Source organism: Caretta caretta, chromosome 2 (assembly GCF_965140235.1).
Source record: "Caretta caretta isolate rCarCar2 chromosome 2, rCarCar1.hap1, whole genome shotgun sequence".
In the NCBI taxonomy this organism is placed as follows: domain Eukaryota; kingdom Metazoa; phylum Chordata; order Testudines; family Cheloniidae; genus Caretta; species Caretta caretta.
In genome coordinates, this window is record NC_134207.1 from 76,416,100 (window position 1) to 76,431,032 (window position 14,933).

At 39.3% G+C, this 14,933-nt stretch overlaps 1 protein-coding gene across 1 annotated transcript in view; it reads left to right on the forward strand.

The window, feature by feature from the left end:
* Nucleotides 1–14,933, forward strand: part of CCDC178 (coiled-coil domain containing 178) — a 364,864-nt gene that overhangs the window by 328,986 nt on the left and 20,945 nt on the right.

Below are 14,933 nucleotides of genomic sequence, written 5' to 3' on the forward strand. Positions count from 1 at the left end.
AACAGTTACGTAGAAGCCACAGGTGCCAGGTGGTTTCCTCACATATGAATCTTTAAGTTAGTCTAGTCTAATGTTATGTAGCATTTTAATGGCAGTGCTATGAACATAACCTGTGATTGAAATCTTATATCAATAACTAGTCTATATTGTAATGAATGAGCTGTCTGGAAATCCTTTGTTCTTGCATAAAAAAAATTATTTCTATCATTCACATTGAGACTAAATTGTCTCTATAAATTCAGTTATCCTGAACAATTGAAATAGCTAGACATGGGCCTATACCCATCCTTCAGACACAAACCTCATCAACATTTGGGGAAGTTCAGGTCCAAATTTTGCAGCTCAGAACTATTTTTAAAAACAGCATTTTAGTTAGTATTTCAGAAACACTGGAACAGTGTATTTTCTATGTTCTGATTGCACCCATTCTGATTTGGATTCTGTTATTCAAATGCCCCTTCTATGTTCGTTATACAATTTTACCTGAAATGACTTTATGGTAGGGCTTGCCTACCTTGTGAGTTAATGCATTCTGTGGATGTGTGATTTCTAAAGCAGACTAACATGCTGCACATTGACTGGTCCATGTAGACCCTGCTGGTGCGCTTTAACATAGTGCTGTTTGAAAGACTACTACGTTAAGGCATACTAGGGAGCCTTTAGTGCACACCGGTCTACACAGGCCGATTAATGGGAAACAGTTGGTGCTCTTTTGAAATCATACCCCTGGAGAGCGCATTACCACATTATGTGCAGACAAGCCCATAGGAAACATAGAAAATTATAATGGAAAACCTAGTTCAGTTAGGCCACAGAAAACAGTTCTGAGGTATTTAAAAGCATTATTTCCTGTCAGCAAAATGTCATTGTATTTTGGAATTCTCAGCATATGGATTGTTGCATTTCTGTGTGAACTGGTGCCTTCAATTTAGCATTGTTAGTGCCAGATTGTCTCTATCCATTTAGCAAGTAGCTCTTATACTGGTATCTGTCACCGTAGTATCTCAGTGCTTCCTAAGATTAAAAAATGACAATTTAATGATACCGCTCTCCTCTTTCCCACCAGCAAGAGACAGGCTTGGTTTGTTATTTTTGTTGTTTAATATTTATATTGTGGCAGTGCCTACAGGCTGGGGCCCCATTGTGTTGGGCACTGTGCAAATAAAAAAACAGTTACTGCCCAGAAGACTTTACATTCTAACAACTTACATTGGATACAGTAAACAGATAGGGTGGAGCACAAGGTAATTGTGACAGTCATGAACAGTGAAATAGGCAGCAGTTACAGCACACAAGGTGCCTAACCATTCTCAAGTGTTATGTAGGCACCAGGGCTTAGGTGGGTTGTAAGGAGAGATTTAAAGGAGGATAATGTAGTGGCCTTGCAGATTTTTACAGAGAGCTCCTTTCTCACACACCTGGTGACATATGAGAATGCATGGCGGTGCTTGCTGGAAAATTTGACAAATGGACAATCAAGGGCAGTGTCGTTAGCTGATTGGAGTTGGGAATTGACATCTTGTAAGTATACATGAGATCACAGGTACAGCGGGGATAGGCCATGGAGTGCCTTAAAAGTGAAAATAAGAAGTTTGTATTTGATGTTGTGGTGAAGAAGGGGTCAGTGGAGCAATGCAAAGAAAAGCGTGACATGATCAAAGAGTTGAACCAAGAAGATTTTTTGCTGTAGTGTTTTGAATGGATTTTAAGTCGGGCAAGATGAGATTTGTCAAAACCAGAGAGAAGGATGTTGTAGTAGACGAGACACATGATAATGAGGTCTGGAGGACAATTTTAGCTGTGTGGCTGGAGAATAAAGGCCAGATCTTGCATAAGTTTTACAGGCAGAAGCAACAAGATTTAAACACTACTTGAATGGAAGGGTCTAAAGAGAGGGACAAGTTGAAGATAATGCCCAGGTTTCAGGCCTGCATGACAGAGACAATGGTGGTGTTGTCCACAGTGACTTTGAAAAGAGGGAGAGGAGAGGATTTTAGGGGAAAGATAAAGAGCTCTGTTTTGCTCAGATTAAGCTTGAGTGGATGGCTGGATGTCAGTGATGAGATGTCAGAAAGACAGATTGAAATTTTAGTTTGGACAGAATGAGACAGATAAGAGGTGGAGCGGAAGATCATATCATGATTGTTGAAGTCATATATGTGAATAAGATAACCCAGAGACAGTGTAGAGGGAGAAGAGCAAGGGCCCAATAGAGAGCCGTGTGAGACTCCCCCTGAAAGACGGAGCACTGAAGAGGAAGATCCTCCAAATGACACACTGAAGGAGCACTTAAAGAGGTCGGAGGAGAACCAGGAGAGGATTGAGTCACAAAAGCCAAAGGCGGACAAGATTTCAAGAAGAAGAGTGTGGTTGACAGTGTCATAAAAGAGCTGAGAATTCAAGTAGGATAAGAATGGAGTGTTTTGTGTATTTGTTCATGTGCTTATGTCTGAGAAAATAAACATATGAGATTGGGTTGCTACTGTAGGAAATCTTGGGTAAAGAGAGAGGCTTTACTCTTAATTCTGATTGCTGCAAAGTTGGTGATCAGTCTTATTTCATTTGGCAGTGTTCCATAATTCTCATTGTGGACAGGAAACTGCAGAACCCACCAAAGCGACCAGAGTCAAAGGCCATCTTTATGATACCATCCCCACAGATTACCTGCTGACCTTCCCCGGCCCTCATGGCACCATACTTCATGCCCAGAATAGAGGGATCCTACATAATAGAAAAGAAAAGTGCCTAAATTAACGATGAGTGGAAAAAATAGGTTTTCATAATTGTCTCACTTAAAATGTATAAGCCAAGAGGCCAAGTCCTAAAACGATTTACCAAGTGTAGAGCTTACTCTTGGGAATAATCACACCGAAATCAATGGGACTGTTCACGGTAATAAGCAGTATGCCTGGTAATAAGCATAATTGGTGAAGCACAGGCTGCTTGGTGTCTCTGGAGCATTTAGTTCAAGCTGCCCATAAATCCCCCTTCCACCTGAGCACCTAGGGCCAGCCTTAAAAGTGGCTGCTTTTTAAGTGGTGGAGTTTCACTGCAGACTTAAATTATGCGTGGACAAGATAGGGCCAAGATTATGCTCGATAAAGCAGAGAGGGGGAGTCACCAGGGAGCCAGCTACCACTCACTGCTTCTCGGCCAAGCCCTAACATAGATTGCAGCGATGTGGGAGCTCCCCCAACATGCAATAGCTGGCAGCAGAACCAAGGCACTGTCCAACCAGTTGAGCATAACCAGAATACATTGCACTCCATGTAAACCTCCTCCCTGCCTCAGGAGCTGTGAAGAAGATGGTGTACCTGGAAGATCACTGAGCTGGTTCTATACTTGCTGGGCACTCCCCAAGAGCTAGGAGGATACGTCCAATGCGTGTTCCCTTTTTGTCACCTCAGCAGCATAAAAAGAGCAAAGTGGAGCAGAAAATCTGCACCATAACTTGGAATCAGTTTGTACAATTTATCAAACACATTGGATCTTTTCACAACAGACTTTTGTATGGTTATTATTTGTTATTAACTTGAGCGTGGCAGGTATGAGAGATTAGAAAGTATGCGCTAAATAGAGAAAAGATAAGGGTCTAAGGGTAAAAAAGGCAACAACGCTAGTGGCATCCAAAGCACCAAAAATAATGTGAGTGTCCCCCATGAAGCCAGAATTTCTGGGACCACCACCTGATCAGGTAAAAACACTTATATTTCTTTTTCCACTGGTTACATATTTTCTCTAACATGCTGCTAGAACCGGGAATAAAATGCACATTCAGAAAAGCTTTTGATTTTTATGCTTTTTACTAAACTAAATGTATAAGATCATGGAGGAAATCTACTTTTGCCCATATATTATATATGGGTGCTGTAACCCATTCTTTTTTTTCTAAAAGTAAAATATATATGCTACTTTACTTTGTATGGCCCCTTTTATTTCAGCCCTCAAAACATTTTAAAATGTAGATTCCAATGCTAGCATTACCCATGTAGTTGCTTTGTGTTTTCATGTTTAAATTCTGCCTTTGAAATAGAAGCGATCCATTAAGTGCTCATACTCACAGTGATTATACTAGCAGTGGAAAACACAATTTAAAAATGTCAAATTTCAGTTGTGATGTTTAAAAAAAGGATTAAGGATTTCACTCTTATAATATAAGAATAAACATGCCTAAATGCAGATTTACAATGGAGTACATTGCTGATGCATAAGTCATTGGCTCAAATAATTCATGCTGGCAATTTGGCCTCTTTACTTGTATTTTTGGAGAGAAGAGTATGGGAAACTTACTTCTTGGGCAAGGTTATCATGTCTTCTTACAATCTTCCCTCTTCCCACCTCTCTCTCGTTCAAAATCTCCCTTGGTACTCTCTGAGAGCACCCAATGGCAGAATTTGACAGATCAGAATTCAAGGGTGATCTAATTTAAACAGTGTTTTCCTTAAATTCTGGGGAGCTTTCAGATGTCTTTAATGTCTCTGAGGGAAGAATTTGTGTGGAACTAAGAGAAAGTTCCACATGTGAGGTCATACACTAAACTGACTTTTGATCCAAACATAATTGCATGGGAGTTAAAACCCATAATATACAGTAGGAAAGGAATAATGGCTGTTATTGGAGCTTATGCCAATTTTTCTGAAAATCAAAGCTGTAGGGGGGTTCTTCCTTGTCCAGGTTTGAGACAGGTTGGTGCAGTGATATGCAGGAAAACACACTGCTGTTATGTGTGCTGTCCTTGTTCTATAGATCACCAGAGGATTTCAGTTTCCAGGACACCTTGCACAAGCACTAAATACATTTTTCAATCAGTTACAGAATACGAAATATATCTTAAGAAAAGAATTCAGATTAAAAAGGTTAGCTGCGCACTCACACACAAGTGTACAAGGTATTTTTTTTATTTCCAAAGGTATTTGCTGTACAACTGAAATTTTGCCTAGTAAGTTGCACAGTACTGTTGTGGAGTTTTGATTATTTGGCTCTTCAGTAGCTTGGGTATCCATCTACTTTAATCATGACAGTTATGAATGTTTTATGGCAATCTGGTGAATTACCTGAAATGGCAAGTGTTGGCTGAACTTTTGAAGCTGTGTAGTGATGAGTGTATCTATATTTTAGCCCTGTAACTATAACTCAATCCTGACCTTTGTAGGTTTAGACCATCCTTTCTAGATGAAGTTTGTTGGGTTTTTTTTTCCAGCTATAGTCCCATTGCCAAAATTGTCTTTATGGCTAAATACTGGGAAAGACAGTATCATTAGTGTCATCGTTGAAACTTTATATTGTTTGACAAATGGTTTCCTCTGATACTCAGACCACAGGACTGCCATTGAAAGAGTATGTAAAGATTGTGAGCCTGGCTCTCCACTGCCTTGCCCCTTGCATAGTTATTCGCAGTTGTGCAAAGTGGCTATAAAAGTCTACCATCAGTTCTCAGAGTTTGGAGAATTCTGATCTGATAGTATTTTACATTCACTTTGCTCAGCTTAAATGACTACATAAGGTGCAAGGCAGAAAAGGATCAGTCCCCTTTTGTTTCAGTTTGACTCCAATGTTCTTGCACTATTATGGCTTTTTCCAGTTGCACTAAACTTTATGAATTATCCTGGGGTCTTTTTAAAATCACTTGGGCAGGATTATCAGATGATGCAATTCAATATAGCCCAGTCACTTCAGTGGAATTATACTAATTTACACCAGAGGACATCTATCCTATTAAGCTCTTTGGGCCATATCCTCATCTGGGCCATTTGGCAGAGGTCAGCAAAGGAAAGAAGTCCTCCCTTCCAAGGTTGCAGAGTGTCAGGAAAGTTGCTGCAGTCATCCTTGTGGCTCCTACATCCTGTAATGAGGAAATAGTCAGTGCATCTTCTTAGTCCTTATGATCCTGGCATCCTGTTCAACTATCCTCATACCCAAATGCAGTTCCTCTTAGGACAGGGCCATCTATAATCATGGACACTGGTGGCAGGGTCTGCCCTCCTGTCTTTTGAAAACAATTCATTTATGGTTTGCTTCTTATTTGTCAGATGGTAGTCAGTTTGTTAAGGCCATCTTTTGTTCTCTAACTTATTTACACAGGTGTGTTATGGTGTCCCTCAGGGTTGATGATCTTCAAATTATTTATGCTCACTCTTTTATTTTTCTCTGTTATGAGTTGAGTTATCACCATTTATGCTGATTACACTCAGTTGCAGTTTTTTGCCTGCTGATTTCACTTTAGCAGTCTTGCTGTTTCTGTCTTGTCTTGGAGACATATAGAGTTAGATGACAGATAACTTTTCTTAAGGGGACATTGCTACACACTTTTTAATTAGTTTTAAACTTTTTATTATTTACTTGTGATTATTTGTAGTAAGCATTTAGAAGATTGAAGATAAATTTCACTGAGTACCAATTCTCCCATTATTCATTTGTAAACATTTTTTGTATGTTTAAAGTGGAATTGGGACAAGTAAGATGGCCGTTTTTGTTTCTGCTCATATGGACTAGTGGCTTTTGACTTGAACAGTTTGTCAGATAAGGCAAGTGAATGTCCTTGCACCCCACCTGAATGGCCATGCTTCTGCCATTAAGATCCAAATTCTATTTGTCTCCATTGGCTCAAGATGGTCCATCAGTTCTAGAGCACACTGAACATAATTAGAACTTTCCATTCCTCCCTGTAATGCTTGTCTTATACTTTTTATTTAGGGGTATTTTCATTTCACCTACCAGGAGGGCCACACTTACTTGGACTTCCAGTTAATATGTTCTTCTAATTCGACATGGGGATCAGTAGGTAGGATGTCACTCCAGAAGTCTAAGACTTTTCCCCTTAAATGCTTATGTAATCTGGATCAGAATCCCTGGCTTTTTTCACAATCTGATCTCAAACTTGGTCCTTTAAATCTGCATACTGTTGAGTTTTGTGACTAGGTAGATCCAAATGATGACCATATCAAGTTCTCCCCAGGAACTGTGGATTCACTCCTTTCATGTTGGTGACACAGTGGCAAGAGCAGCTGACCCTGGCATGGGTTCTCATAGATACTCATGTTTGGTGATCTCTATGATGGAGGGGACTTCTGTGGGGAGAAAGGAGAGGCTAGTCTCAAAAAACACCTTTGATTTCCTTGACTCTCTGGTCCATTCCTTCACTTCTCCTGGGATAGGGCAAAATTCTGATGTTCATACTCAGACAAATCTCCCATTAAAATATATGAGGTGACGTGCATATAGACATGTGTATAGCACTTGGTGTAAATGAGTTGCATTTAGGTTTTGATGCCTTTAGTGCCCCACCCTCATCAAGCAAAGTATCACTTCCCCTAAAGCACTGATGCCAGCCTCTTAGTAATTGTGCATGGCCTCCAGTGGCCCTGCTACTAATACTGTCTGCATGGGTAACCAACCCAGTATATCCTAAAAGGCAACAATAGAAATATTGCAGGACCTGCTAACTTCTTATAAAGAGAGTTGCTTCAGTTGCCCAATCCAAGTGTTCAACCTCCTCCTTTACAGATGGTAGAGTTCTAGGTCCCTCTTTCCATAAGCAGCATAAGCCTCACCTTTTTTTGTAAAGGTTCCAAAACATCTAGCTAGCCAGTCATTCTCAGCTTGGGAGGCTCTTCTTATTGAAGGTTAGACTAGGAGCCTTCTACTGTGGTTATCTCAGACACATAAGTAATCAATATTATTCAGCATATCCACATTTTTTTCCCAGAATACCTCACAAATTGGCACACAAGAGAATGCATTCAAGCTCAACAGTATCCAAGAGCGATGATGCCAGAAATCCAATACCTCTCTGTAAAAAATACCATCTAGCCTGTGCCATGGTAATAAAAAGGGAAAACCCTTTTTATTATAGGTACTCCTTAGTAACCAAAAAGAGAGAAGAGTTGAGATCCATCCTGTCTCTTAGAGTCTTGGCCTAAGCACCAGTGATACTGCCCATGCAAAAATGTTAAAAACTTTTTCATTGTAGGGAAGTATCATAGTAACTGTCAGACTAACCAACTCGAGCTTTGGCAAGTACCATACAACAGTGCTCAATTCAAAAAATACTTTTTCCACTCAAGTTTAAATGAACAGTAACCAATGCTGCATGACCTTTACCTCCATTAGAAAACTAATCCCACTGCTCAACAAATAATTAATAGTAATAATTTCCTCTGTATAGTGCTGGAGTTGAGAGTATGAGCTGCTGCAGGATATCAAGGACAGTTTCAGAGTAGGAAGAATATTTATCAGGGCTGTGCATACCATGGTAACAAATAAAGAAGGTCAGTTTGCGTCAGACTGAATCAGACCAAGCATTGGTCCTTTGTGTGTGATATTTTCAAACTTGTTGTGCATGACACTTTATACTTTCACAGAGTGGCACAACAGGATCAGGAAATATCAATAATATAGCAACTGGCTCATACTTATATTTACCATAAGAACAATTGGTTCATTTCCCCAAGCTATATCCAGGGCACATCCGTGCGCCATAGAAAAACAGCAAAGAAACCCACCACACATGGAATGCCAGTAATGAATAGGATTTTGGGGAGCGCAAACAATTATTTTATATACAAAAACAATTTAATTTCGTGAATGTAAACATCACATATGGTTGATATATTGGTAAATGGATTTGTTGAACATTGTGATTAATTTGGCATACATAACATTATTTGTCATTTAATAATATATTAAATACACACAAAAAACTATGTTAAAAGAACATTATTAGGAAATGCCATAATTCAAGCTGTGCATGCAACCTCCTTTTGTATATGCATTATGATACAGTCTTTAATTACATGGTCATATTTTATTGCATAGGACCCCTGCCTCATTCAGTGTACAGAATGGACACTGTTCAGTTAATGAGCAGCTATTCAATATTTTTTTTACCCCTTGTTCAGCGTGTGGCCCGAAGCCTTATTTACTGCATATTGTTCAAACTTGCTCCGAAGACAATTATTAATTCCTTCATGGGCTTTTCTATGGTTCTCATCATTACATTATCCATATGCTTCAGAAACATTAATACATTTATATTCACAAAACCCTTGTGAGGTGGCGGGCTATTTTTATTCCCATGTTACAGATGGGGAGCTGAGGAACAGAGAGATTATAGTCTAAAGTATCTACTAATTTTGGGTGCCCACTTTGAGAAAACTAGGATCTGATTTTTCAAAATATTTAGCATTAAATAGCACTTTATCTGTTCAAAGCACAGCTCCTATTGACTTCAGTTGCAGTTGTGAGTGCTCAGTACTGCTGGAAATCAGATCCCAGTGTTTCAAGTTGGGCACCCAGAAAATGAGGAACACACAGTTAGTGACCACTTGTGAAAAGTTTGGTTTAAATGACTTGCCTAGCATCACATAGGAACTCCGAGGTGTAAGGAGGGATAGAATCCAATTCTCCAGGCCAGTATTCGACTGCTTTAACTATGAGACCATCCTTTCTCTTCCTGCAGTTCCCTGCCTCATTTACTTCACACCTTCCAACTTCTGCAACAAATGAAGCAGGGGTCCTACAGACAAGTCTCCTTCACTGCATAACTCAGAGCAAGTCCATTCTGTGCACTGAATGAAGCAGGGATCCTGTGAAAAAGTAGCAAAGATTCCTGTGGCACCTTATAGACCAACAGACGTATTGGAGCATAAGTTTTTGTGGGTGAATACCCACTTTGTCGGATGCATGTGGAAATGCATTTGACGAAGTGGGTATTCACCCACAAAAGCTTATGCTCCAATATGTCTGTTAGTCTATAAGGTGCCACAGGACTCTTTGCTGCTTTTACAGATCCAGACTAACACAGCTACCCCTCTGATATGTGAAAAAATAGTATGTGATCATGTAATTAAAGATGGTATCATAAAGCATGTGCACAGGAGATTGAACTGCGAGTCCTGGCTCAAGCAGCTGGCAACTTTGGAGCCATTAGCTGAGCTGGGAGCCAGGTGCCTCAAAGACTTGAGAGCCCCCAGGGATTCCTGGCTCCAGGGGAGGCAGCTTGGAAGCCCTGAGAGTCCTGGCTTCCAGGTTCCCTGCTGTCCAACTGTGAGACTGGGAGCCTTGGGAAACCAGATCTAGCCAGGGATGCTGAAGAGCCAGGCAGCTTAGCTGGCGGGAAACTGGGCGGGCAAGTTTAGAAAACTATCTGGCAGGGAGGATTCCATTGGAATCTTACCTATGTTCCAGCAGAAAGTCATTCAAATTGACACGTTTCTGCAAAATGTTTTGCTTCTGAGTCAACAAATTTGTCATTTTCTTATGGAAAAATACTCCGTCAGGAAATTTATGACCAGTTCTACTTCTTATTCATTCTCTCCTCCTGTGCTGCTGCCCCTGTGCTTCAGAGTTATTCAGTTATTTTAACAGACTTACTGGTACATGGAACAACAGAGGGGAAAACATACAATTATAAATAAAATTCCTTAAAATAATTTGGTATATCCTGTGAAATTTGTAAATTTTTTGCAGGGATGTATCATAGTTTCCCACCAGGTCCATTATTTTTTTCACCCATAATCATTCCCCAGTATGGAGCAAAATAGCTAAATACTGGGAAAGTCATCATTTTGGCACTATTTTCTTTGGAAAAATAACAGGAAATGTAAGTTTAGATATTTCTGTGAATTCTCCGGTTATGTTAACATACACTCATACAGCCATAAAGCGGTTAATAGCCTCCCATATAAGGCTCTCAAATAGCTCTAGCTGATACAAAATGTTGCATTTAGGATGCTTTTGTCCTCTAATGACTATGCATACATATCTGGGTGTGTATATTTAGAGAGAGGGGCTGAGAATGCAATATTCAAATTCAAATGAGGTTTTAGCTAGGATACAGGGTTCAAGTGTGAGGCTGAATCAGAAGTAGTGTTTGGATTGGATGTGATGGTATTGCAATCTCATGAGCTGCTCTTGTGAGATTTGGGCCCAAAGTGCAGAAGTTGTACAAGATCATTTGAATCACAAGATTTCTATAATCTTGAATAGGTGGAATATGGAGAGTTTTCATATTTATTGGTTTAGTTAAAGAAATCTGTGGTAATTTTGCATGAGCAAAGAACTCAACAATGAGCCAAAGAAAGGGGTGATTATTTAGCCACTATACATCAGCAAAAGAATCAAAGAATATTTTCTAGATTTGCCTTCACTGCAATAGATGCCTCCATTTTACAATTGAGAAAAATTAGAAATGTGGTGTTTCAGGAGGACATGGTTAGGGGTGGAATATTATGAAGTCATTGCCGTATAATCAAATACTAACTGTGATGTTACAAGTTAAAAGTAGGAATTTAAAATCAATTTAGCTCGTGCAGTGAGTAATGAATTAGGGAGATATGATTATGAAATTTTATACTGATGATTTAACCTTGCAGCAGCACCTTGGGCTATCTGGGGTTGAATTACCTCCTTCTACCCATTTGTAGCATACATCATGCTGTATCACAGGTTTAAAGATGAAGTGTTATATGCTGAAAGCTTCTTTTTGGCAGCTCCTCTGTTTTTGTCATTATCCGAATTAATTATGGATCTCCAGTAAACATGTTGATATATCATAGATTATAAACTCATCTATTGAACTCTTAACCACGGTTGAAAAGCAGATTATCTTATTTAAAGACAGTGGTTTAAAAATTTAGACATTTAATTTAATTATCTTTTCCCAGAAGTATATAGAGAAATCAGAACCCTAGGGTGAATAACATTATAGTTGTATAAGAAAATTTACAATAGCATTTTTGCCTCAAACTCAATAATTTTAGTTATAATCACTAACTATGTTTTTGTTTTACAGAACCAGTACAATTTGGAAAAAGAATAAAATTGCTTTTAAAGTACAAAAATAATTATGAACCACTTGAAACGTAATGTCTGTGTTTTATTTCTCATCAGAATTCATTAGTGTGTAACATCAATAATTTAGCCCATCATTTGCCAACACTGACTTGGCTCAGTAGTTCAATCATGTAACCCTGTAAACTCACTTTCCATTAAAATGAATGTTGCTGACAAAGGATAACTAAAGAGATACTTCATTTATTAACTAAAGAGATACTTCATTTATCAACATTTTTAAATTAGGAGTTTGGGACCACAGATGCTTAGCTGGATAAATTATTCAATGGAATTTTTACATTAGGCCTAAAGACTTCTGTAGAATTAAATACAATGTTATCTGAAATTATAGTTGTCTTTCATTTATGTAACATGTAATTCATAGCATTCTATTCCAGAAGCCAACAGAGCCACCTGCAGAGAATCAAATGACCTACCAGAATGAAAACTTGACTGTCTTACTCAGAATTATAACATGTAATAGTTACCCTGTATCCTGATTGACTCAACCAAGCATTTCCCATAGAAAACTAATAACTTCTTACTACAAACATTCTAATCTCCTAAAGTCACAAAATATCAATTTGAGACATTAGATATGTTTAAACTATTTTATGGTGAGTCATTTCCCCAAATTATTCATTATCTTCCCCAAATACAGCCTTTAAGACATTCGGATTCCACATCTATTGTCTTAGTCCCTTGCCTTTTCAATGTTTGAACCTCAATCAGCCACCTGTCCTATTTTAACAGGACACCAGTTGCATTTTCTAAACTTCTGACCTACATCTTGCTGATAGGCTGACACATCACAACTTGGACATAAGCATTTATTGTGTTTTTGAAATATATAGACTTCTACTGCACAGTGGGACAAAATTAGAAATCAGTCAAAGTTCCTGCTTTATTATGTCCTCTCTGACTAGGTCGATCTGAGAAGATAAGACTCTCTGGGAAACCTGAACCTTTTTGGAGGAGAAACCAATGTACTATTCAGGACTAACACAAAACAACTGCCATCTGGCTTCCCCCTTTGGTATTGTACACTCCTAGTGATCCCAGTCCTGTGCAGGAACCAGAAATCAGGGCTTAAGCAGCCAGGAAACAAGGCTTTTACTTAATGGTTTCAATATAAACTACTATATTACCACCCTTCCACTTTAAATTCTTCCCCTTCTATGTGGAGCATTACTTCTGTCTGACAAGATACGGTACTGTCTCCCCAAAGGAGCTTCCTTATCTCTCCCCTTCTTTGGGCTTTGCTTTGATAGCATTCTCAGGCCAAGAACCAGACCCTTTCTGGGCCCTGTTATAAGTAAATTGTCTAATAACCTTGTAGAATTAGTACATTCTGCTCCCTCTGGCAGGCTTAGGAGTGAAGGACCAATATCAGAACTCTTCTTTACATCTTTCATCAAAAGTGATGTTTTTCGAAAATGAGTGGGACATTTTTGCTAAGTCAGAGCACTATGGGAATTGAATGTAAATGTGCAGGTCTGAAGAGAAAGATGATGATTGAGATTGGAAAGAAACTAAATGCTGTTGTATAATTAAGAAGACCAAGGAGATTTGTGAGAGGAAAATGCCAGTGTAAAGTATTGTTGTTTCTCTTTTTATCTTGTGGTTTGTGGGGATTATCCCTCAGCGAACTACTCAGACCTCATGAAGAACTTTGACGATCAGTATAGAAACTATTCTACTTCAATATAAGCTTGTATATATCTTCTCTTGTTCTTTGGAATTGAAGTCAGTTGCATGAATATGGAACCTGTAGCTCCAATTTTGACTCTGTGTCAGTTGTTAGCACTTTTATCTTAAATGGGCCAAAAAGCTGAGGGTTGAAGTCTTCCACTAGGATATTTATATCTTGCATCTTAAAATTCCATTTACTACTAAGCAATTCCGTACATTGTCTCCTAAAAATAAAATTAGTTTTTCTTTCAGTCCCCCCTCAAAATTTTGATAGGCCACTGCAGCTTCACTGTTTTGCTTTGACGTCACAGCTACCATAGAACTTCCTGGTGATTGCCCATATTGGCGCCAATAAATCCCATTTGACTACTATTTGGCACAGATTTTCAAAGCTCCTCTTTACCATGTTGTATCAGAATATTAAAACAATAAAGAGAAACTTTAAAACCCTGCCAACTAGTGAAAAGATTTTTTATTTTGTGTTAGTGTAACACCGACAGACCCCAGTCGTCGTCGGATGGGATCAAACCTAGGACCTCTGAAGTTTAGTGCATGAGCCTCTACTGCATGAGCTAAAAGCCATATTCCCCTTAGCTAAGGTAATAAAGCAAACTTATTAATCTCTCTGTCTAAGTGGTGTCAGTGCCACTAGGTAGGACAGAACACCGCACCCAGAAGGTTTGTGGGTTACATACTTCCCTGAGCTGAGGAAGCTCAACCCAAGCTTCAGAGACTTCCCAGTTGATGTCCCGGATGAGCCCCCCCTTGTAACGCCGACAGACCTTGGTCATCGGTGGGCGGGATCAAACCTGGGACCTCTGAAGCTTAGTGCATGAGCTAAAAGCTTTTAGCTAAGGTGGTAGAGCAGACTCATTAATCTCTCTCTCTAAATGCCACTAGATGGATGGAACACCACACTCTGGAGGTATGTGGGTTACAATAGCATCTCACACCAACCATCAGGAAGCAGGAGTGCTATGTGTTTAATTGCCAAAGTAGAGGCCTGATCCTGATCCCATTGAAATCACTGGTAAAACTACCATTGACTTCACTGGTTGCAAGATTAGGCCCCAGGGCTGCTCCTCGGGACGATCAGAGGGACAGAAAGGCCTGATCCAATAAACTCTCACGTTCTTTCTTTGGTCTGGAGCCAGGTAGCATAGTTTTTCCAATACACTTTTGTTGAAAACATAGGAATTGCCATAGTGTATCAGAGAATGTGGTTCACCTAGTCCAGTATCCTGTCGCTGACAGTGCCAGCATCAAATGTTTTAGGAGACGGTGCAAGAAATCCTTCAATAGGCAGACGTGAAATAATTTGCCCTCCCTCCCATGAAAGCCCATTCCTAATCCCTAATAGTTAAAGATTGTCTTAACCTCTTAAGTATAAAATTTTGTATGCCTTCTAA